We start from the raw sequence: 9,216 nt of genomic DNA, 5'->3' as shown, positions 1-9,216 counted from the left end.
TCATTTGAAAAGCAGACTAGACGCAGTGGCTATATATATATTAACATTAAAAACTCCATGTCTTGACCTCACTGCAAAGTTTTATAAGGTATTTAAAACAGATTTAAACAACTTCATTGCTTGAAATGAAAGTTGTTCTGATCTCTTGGATGTTATGCTGATGAAAGAAGTCTGTTATGAAAAGAGATTAACTGAATTTCCAAATGTATACCAGTAACAAGGATATAAAGTGAAAATGTTGTGGACCACTTCCAAGTGTTTTGTTAGGGTGCTCCCTCTCTGTTTGTTCACAGACACTTGATCCTGCAGCAGTAAATGCCTTATATCAGATCAAAAGAAATAAAACACTTTCTCTAAGACACTAATTAGCATTTTTTATTATTGCAGTTAATTAAGATGATAATATTTTTCTTAATGTTAATTCATAATTTATATTAAAAAGTCAGATTTACTTCTATACATAGAAGAGGTACTTAATATGCATCTCTTGTTCTCAGATACTGTTTATATTTCCTAGAAACAAGGATTATAGTTGTGTTTCCATTTTCACAGTGAATCAAGATTAGAAATAAATAAAAATATATATATAAAATAGTCAGCAACCTCATGACATCTTAAAGGCTTTATAATTTTGAAATATATTAAAATTTGTAGAAGAATAAATTTACTATATACGTATAGTTTAAAGAACTAAGTCTAGCTTTAGAATCGGAACAGTTTATTGTTACTCTGCCTTGTAAAGATAGGAGCAGAACTCAACATGGATAATGGTTGCAAAAGCCTTAAATCTCTTTCAGGATTCAATATGAAAGTGCCTAATATTAGGCATTGCACTTAAGTCTGTGTAGTACAAATATCCACCTAAAATGCTGTGTTGTTATTCTTAGAATCATAGAATATCTCAAGTTGGAAGCAACCCATAAGGATCATCAAGTCAACTCCCTGCTCCTTGCAGGACTACCTAAAGCTAAACCATAGGACTAAGAGCATCGTCCAGACGCCCCTTGAACTCTGACAGGCTTGATGCTGTGACCACTTTCCTGGGGAGCCTGTTCCACTGACCTGTGACTGACCATCCTCTCAGTGAAGAACCTTTTCCTAATGTTCAATCTGAACTTCCCCTGATGCACCCTCATACCATTTCCACGTGTCCTATTGCTGATCACTAGAGAGAGATCAGCACCTCCCCCTCCGCTGCCTGCTTTGAGGAAGTTGTAGGTTGTGATGAGGTCACTCCTCAGCCTTCTCTTCTCCAAGCTGAACAAACCAGGTGACTCAGCTGCTCCCCATAAATGTTGCCCTTGAGGCCTTTAACCATCTTGGTTGCCCTCCTCTGGACACACTCTGATAGTTTGTGGTGCCCAAAACCACACACAGTACTTGAGGTGAGGCTTCACCAGTGCAGTGTAGCGTCTCATTTGCCGCTTAAAAATTATGGTCTGTTTTTCCTTTATTCCACCTCTTTAGAAGTAGCCCCGAAGATGAAGAGGATACTATATGTGCACTGTTATGTGTGTTGTTAATGCTTTAGAAGTTATTTTCACATTTTTTTTTTCCACGTATTTTTTTTTAGTAATTAAGAGCTAAGCCAAACTGAGTGCTTTCAACAGTTGTAAAAGTCATTAGATCTGTCTCATAAAAGGCCCAGACTGCTGAAGGAAGAATTTGGCACTGTTGCATTAACCACATGTAAGTATGCTCAGCCCTGAACGCTGTTGCTACAGCGGAGTCTTCAGATACATCTCCTACAGGATCTGCCAGCAGTGTTCCACACTGTCTGTCATACTTGGCAGTTTGTGGTCATTGAAGTTGTTACAAGAGGATGAAAGTGCTCTCTTATCATCTTGAAGGTCCCCTGAGTCCATTTAAAAAAAAAAAGTAGATAAACATCTGTCTCGTCAAGCAGTACAGGGAGAGTGTACCATGGTTCACTGCAAGCAAGTTGGATGGATGACTACCTCGCCTAGAGGTAAAAGGGTGTACGTATTTCTGATGAGCTTTGTACGTTCTGGAGTATAAACATTCAGCTACAATGCTGCATTGCATGCCTGGAATATTGTTCATCATTGATGAGGAAAGCAGCTGGGGGATGTGTGGAAGGGCCCTCTTGTGCAGTGACGATAACTCAGTGTCGTTTGTAATTAAGTTTGTATGTTCTGCTCTGTGAACAAGATCATGAGCAGCAGTGGTTTGTTCACTTCTATGAAACTGCTCCTGAAAGGTGGGCGTTCTGTTGGCAGTAACCCTTTACAGAAGAATATTAAAGCAGAGTGGATTTGTGAGGTAATAACTTCTGTTCATTATATCACTTCAAAGAATAATAAGAAATAGGCTCCCGTGGTAATTGTCCCAAACCAATGGAGGAAAGGATGGTGTGATTTCAAAATCAGTTTCTTCCCATAGATGTATAAGTTTATGCTAAAGAGAGCTTATATTTTGATTTTTTTTAATAGTCTCATATCAAATTTTTCTGTAAATCTATCATATAAATTATCTCTTTGTTTTACAAACTAAGCGTGGCATGGAACAACCAGCAGAAAGAGAGAGTGTGAATGAAATGAATAATGTCAGGTTATAAGATAAAGCATGTCATGTTATGAGAGTATGATGTATTTAGTATGTTTACATTTGTTACAAATCATGCTTCCAAAATAGAAAATAGTATGTAAAGAAGATGGGTGACCTGAGACAATTAATTCTCTCAGACAACAAGGCAGCAGCTTTATTAGAGATTAGGATATTATATGTTGTTGGCAATGGAGCAAGGTATGAAAAATATTTTTATTGGAGGCTGTGGCTACAAAATAGACTTTTACTCTTCTGTTACAGAGGTCTCATGCATGTATAATAGATAGTGAAGTTAGTATTTTTCTCTGTTGAATTTTCGAAACTCCTCTGATTGAATGCCTTTTAGCATCTCCTTTTATAACACTCTCCGGTTCCAAATTAGGGTGGTGGAAGTAGTAGTAGTAGTAATAATAATACTAATATACTCCTCAATTAATTATCCATAAAATTATCATTGCCTTGGTGGGAAGAGAGGAAGAAAGGGCTTGGTTTAAAGTAATGGAGTTGCTATTGCGTTTTTTCCCATTAATTTTTTCTATATAACTTGGTGATAGGGTGTGCGGGGTGACCAATGACTGTTTCTGGCAGTTGCAACGATAAACAAGCCTTCCACAAAGCAAAAATTTATACAAAATCTAGCTCTTGGTCTCAGTCTCTACACTGAGCGAATGTAGGAAAAGGTGGGAGATAAGCTTAAGAGTGGATAAATGAAAATCATGTATTTAGGGGAATAAAAATCAAACCTATTTTGTATAATGCTGACCTCAAAACTAGCAACTACAACTCAGGAATGAGATCTTGGCAGTGTCTTTGGCAGCTTTGTGAATGATTGACTCTGTGTAGGGTGGTATGCAGAAAAAGCAATAAAATCTTGTTCCTCATCAGGCACAGAGTGCAAAGCACCATTTCACTGCAGCGTTGTCACATCTTGTGTGCTGTGTGCAGTTCTGGTTTCACATCTCAAGAAAGGCCATTGGGATGGTTGTGGGGAGTAACTACCTGCCTTCAGAAGAGAGATTATGAAGTTAAACTTGCCGGTTTTGAGATAAGGAGGCTTAGGGTGTGGTGATTGCCACAGATGTGCTGCGTACAGAACTGTGGCTGTAATGTGATGGACAACCAGGATGAGAACCTGTTGCTTATGAGATGCTGCAATATTAGAATTAGAGGGCGTACATGGAGAACTAGTAGAATCACAGAATGTTAGGGATTGGAAGGGACCTCAAAGGATCATCTAGTCCAATCCCCCTGCCGGAGGAGGACCACCTAGATCAGATCGCACAAGAATAATCAGAACGACTTAGGGGAGAAGATATGCTTTTTTGGAGGGAGGTGTGTATGTGTGTGTTTTACGGAATGGACAGTAACTTCTGAAATTTGTTGCAACAGGACGTTGTGGAGGCAAATAGTATCAGCAGGTTCAGAATTGTTTTCAGGAAAATGGTGGACAAGAAGTCCTAAAAGGATGTGAAAGGTCTGGGCAGGGATGTACTTTCTTAACATCTCTTAACTCATGATAGTGGATACTACTTGAGAAGGATGAAATACGCTGTAGATGATTGCCAGATTTATGTGCTTCCCCTAGATAGTATGTCCTGTTGCTGCTGTCACACAAAATATTTCATAGATTCATAGATTTCTAGGTTGGAAAAGACCTTAGAGATCATCGAGTCCAACCATCCCTAATCCCCATTAAACCATATCCTCAAGTAGCTCATCCACCCTATTCTTAAACACATCCAGGGATGGGGACTCAACCACCTCCCTGGGCAGCCTATTCCAGTGGCTGACAACCCTTTCAGAGAAGAAATACTTCCTAACATCCAACCTGAATCTCCCCTGACTAAGCTTATGCCCATTTCCTCTTGTTCTATCACCCGTCACTAATGTAAAGAGCCCTTCCCCTACCTCCCCACCATCTTTTCTCAAGTATTTATAGGCCGTAATCAGGTCTCCCCTCAGCCTCCTCTTTTCCAGGCTAAACAGCCCCAACTCCCTCAGCCGCTCCTCATAAGTTTTATTTTCCAGCCCCTTGACCAGTTTAGTCGCCCTTCTTTGGACTCGCTCCAGGAGCTCAATATCTCTCTTAAAGCGAGGGGCCCAAAACTGGACACAATATTCCAGGTGCGGCCTCACCAGTGCCGAGTACAGGGGCAGGATCACTTCCCTGCTCCTGGTGGTCACACTATTCTTGATACACGCCAGTATCCCATTGGCCTTTTTGGCCACCTGGGCACACTGCTGGCTCATATCAAGCCGGTAGTCAACCAACACCCCCAGGTCCTTCTCCGCCAGGCAGCTCTCCAGCCACTCCTCCCTGAGCCTATAGCGATGCTTGGGGTTTTTATACCCCAAGTGAAGGACTCTGCACTTGGCCTTATTAAAGCTCATGCCATTGGCCTCAGCCCAACGATCCAGTCTGTTCAAATCCCTCTGAAGGGCCTCCCTACCCTCGAGCAGATCGACACAGCCTCCCAGCTTGGTGTCATCCGCAAATTTACTGAGGGTACATTCAATCCCCTCATCCAGGTCATTGATAAAGATGTTAAACAGAACTGGACCCAGCACTGAGCCCTGGGGAACCCCACTGGTGACCGGCCTCCAGCCGGATTTAGCCCCATTTACCACCACTCTTTGGGCCCGGCCATCCAGCCAGTTTTTAACCCAAAGGAGGGTGTGCCTATCCAGGCCAGCAGTTACCAGTTTCTCAACCAGAACACTATGAGAAACGGTATCAAAGGCTTTACTGAGGTCTAGGAAAACTACATCCACAGCCCTTCCCTCATCAACCAGGTGGGTCACCCTGTCATAGAAGGTGATCAGGTTTGATTGGCAAGACCTGCCTTTCATAAACCCATGTTGACTGGGCCTGATCACGCGGTTAACCTGTATGTGCTCATTAATAGCACTCAAGATAACCTGTTCCATGACTTTGCCCGTCACCGAGGTCAGACTGACAGGCCTGTAGTTCCCCGGATCCTCCTTCCGCCCTTTTTTGTAAATGGGGGTAACATCCGCCAGCCTCCAGTCCAGCGGAACTTCCCCAGTGAGCCAAGACTGCCCAAAGATAATGGACAGGGGTTTGGCAATGACATCCACCAGCTCTCTCAGGACTCTCGGGTGGATACCATCAGGCCCCATAGACTTGTGGGCATCCAGCTGATGAAGCAGATCCTTGACCCGTTCCTCTTGGATCACAGGAGCTTCGATCTGCTCTCCCTCCCTGCACTCAGACACCGAAGGCCAGCTCACCTGGGAACTGCTGACCTTATTATTAAAGACTGAGGCAAAGAAGGCATTAAGGACCTCAGCCTTGTCCTCATCCCTAGTGACTAACGTACCCCCTGAGTCCAGTAGGGGCTGGAGGTGATCTTTAGCCCTCCTTTTGTTATTAATATATTTATAGAAAGACTTTTTGTTGTCCCTTATGGAGCTGGCTAGTCTAAGTTCCAATTGGGCTTTTGCCTCCCTGATTATCTCCCTACATGTCCTAACTTCCTCCCTGTATTGATTCCTGGATGCCTGCCCATTCTTCCAAGACTTGTAGACATCCCTTTTCTTTTGAGATATTCCCAAATCTCCTTTGTCATCCAAGCTGGTTTTCTACCCCGGCGGCTCGATTTCCGGCACACAGGGACAGCTCGCTCCTGTGCCTCCAGAATTTCCTTTTTGAATAGTAGCCATCCCTCCTGCGCCCCCTTACCCTTGAGAGCTGTCTCCCATTGGACTTTGTTAACCAGACTTCTAAACAGCCCAAAGTCAGCTCTCCCAAAGTCCAGCTTGGCCGTTTTAGTGTTCCCCCTCCTAACTTCCCCTAGAATTGAGAATTCTATTATCTCGTGGTCACTATGCCCCAGGCGTCCTCCAACCTTCACATCTCTCACAAGACCTTCTCTGTTCACAAACAGCAGGTCTAGGGGAGCTCCTTCTCTAGTCGGTTCACTAACCAGTTGTGATAGGAAGTTGTCCTCCACACTCTGCAGGAACCGCCTAGACTGTTTCCTGACTGCCATGTTATACTTCCAACAGACATCAGGCAGGTTAAAGTCACCCATAAGGACAAGGGCTAGTGAGCGCGAGACTTCCCCCAGTTGTTTAAAGAATAGCTCATCAGTCTCACTGTCCTGATAGGGTGGCCTGTAGCAGATACCCACTACAATATCCGCCTTCATAGGCCCCTCTTTGATTTTCACCCACAGACATTCTACTAGGTCATCCCCAACATTTAACTCTAAACAGTTTAGATCTTCCCTTATATACAGGGCAACCCCACCACCCCTTCTACCTCTCCTATCTCTCCTGAAGAGCTTGTAGCCATCCATGTTAGCACTCCAGTTATACGAGTCATCCCACCATGTTTCAGTGATGGCAACTATGTCATAGTTTCCCCGGATAGCAAGAGCTTCCAGTTCCTCTTGTTTATTGCCCATACTGTGTGCGTTCGTATAGAAGCACGTAAGTTGGGCTTTCGACCCCACAGCACCCCTAGGGGGGGAAGTTTTATTACCTGAGCTGTTATTTTTGGGATTCTCTTTAACCTCTAGGCAACTTGTGTGTTGCTCCTGACTACACATATCACCCCCTAAAATTTGAGAAAATGGAGTCTCGTTTTTATCCAGTAGGACATTTCTTATGCTCTTACATTGTTTAGGTAACTATTACAGCTAGGAGTGACCAAAATAGAAGACCTTGTATATGCATTTGAGTACATAGTGGTGGTGGAAGGAGCACCCAAGGCTAAAACTTATGTTCCAAGGACAAAATTTGTAAAACATGAGGTAAACCTTTGTAAAACGTGAGACGTTTTATGTCCTCTTCTAGAGGAGAGAGATGAGGTGAGTTGCACACAACACTTGAAGGACACCACACTCCAGGGCTTCTGGAGCTTCTTCTGGAGCAGGAAGGGGAGAGCTTTCAAAGTTTATTGTTTATTTCCATTTCAACTTTTCTTCCTGACTTTGGAGGACACCTTTCTATTTTGCATTTCTGATTTTCATCCTCTTTAATTATGCTTCAAATTAGCTGTGGAAATAATCTTCTACTGATGACAACATACATATTTATCCCCCTTCAGAACTCTGACCTCACATGCCACCTTTCAGCTCTTTGTCTGTAAAACCTCATGCAAGGTAACGGCTTGTGCATCTTATGTTAGGTCTCTTCCTTCACATCCTCGTCTCCTTTTTTCCAATAATCTCAAAAGATTTCTCATTCCATATTCATAATTTCTCTTGCCTTTTTTTTTGTGTGTTCTCCTAAGCGTGGAACTTCTCTTTAAAATTTCTGTTATGCCTTCATATTAAGGCCTTCATGTGTGATGGGATGCATTTTTCCTGACTTGTAAAGGGAAAGGAAACCTGAAGCTCTAATTTATTTATTTTTTTTTTAATTTCAGCTTTTTGTCCATGCAAGCTCACTTTTTCCTCTTTAGTCTACTTTTTCTTGTATCTGATGCTCCCTTCTTCTTTTCTTCTAAATGTAGACCAAAGGGCTCTCTTACCTCTGTTTAGCATTTGGAGGTTGATGGTATAAACAATTGTGGAGCACTGTTTGACATTTCAATGCACCTGTGAAACTTACACACTTAGCTGGCTTATTATTTTTATCCCTTTTTAATCTAAGCAACTAGACAAATTTTGTGTGTTGCTTCAGGAAAGAGGGGAGAAAAATCAAATGTTTCTTGCATGCCTTGCGATGAATATATGAGATGGACCAAACTGAAGACTGTTTTACTGCCCACAAGGCTCTACCCCCCCATGCCTCTCACAATAAACAAATATAAACCAAAGATCTTATACTTTGACTGAAGAGACAAGCTGGTTCATTTTACTAAGGCCTTCTCTTTTCCTGTGTTGTGTTCTTATTTTGCTCTGTTTCAGTTAAGACCCTTTTTTCACATCACTCAAACTCACGAGCAGCCTTGTGTTTTCCTTTGTTTTGACATAGTTTTGTTTGAAACTATTTTACCTCCTGTAAGGAAATGTAGTGACTTAGAGCAGTCTGAAATAAACAGCATGTCCAACAGTTTGATTGTGGTTAATTCAGCCTAAAGTAGGATTTTTGTGCATTGGCTCTGTGTTGTGAGTGTTGTAAAAGAAACAAATTACACGCAGTAGAACGAGTTTAAACACACTCCATTGTTGTATGTGCCTATTTATTAATAAACTGTTAATGGAAATGGCTGTCCCACAAGATTTGGGGATTTACAGAAAAGATTAGAGTTTCTTCTTTTTGCTTTCAGTTGCCTGCACTGCGGATGTGCTTCTTTTTGCTTTCAGCTATCCCACTGCCATGGTTGTGCTAACATGTTCTCCTGATACCTTTTGTTGAGTTGAAGTAACAGCCAGTGCTGCCGTCACCGTTTTGTGCTTCTGGAGATAACACAAAAACTGGAGTTCTGCTACTGTGGAAATGCTTTTTTTTTTTTCTTTAAATGTTTTGAAGTGTAAGTTGTAAGGTATATTGAAGGGGAGAGGAAGCTGAGGTGACCACAGCAGCCAGACAGTTACTGTAGATGTCAATCTTGCTCATGGTATTGATTTTGTAGGATAATTAATTATGTGACATCCATAATTGCGACCCTCAACACAAGCATTTAAAAAAAAAAGTGATTGATAACTTCATGTCTGCATTTTTGCTTGCCATCTT

This window comes from Tauraco erythrolophus, chromosome 5 (genome assembly GCF_009769465.1).
Source record: "Tauraco erythrolophus isolate bTauEry1 chromosome 5, bTauEry1.pri, whole genome shotgun sequence".
Classification (NCBI taxonomy): Eukaryota; Metazoa; Chordata; class Aves; order Musophagiformes; family Musophagidae; genus Tauraco; species Tauraco erythrolophus.
The sequence above is the reverse complement of the archived record's forward strand: the minus strand, read 5'-3'. Positions refer to the sequence as shown.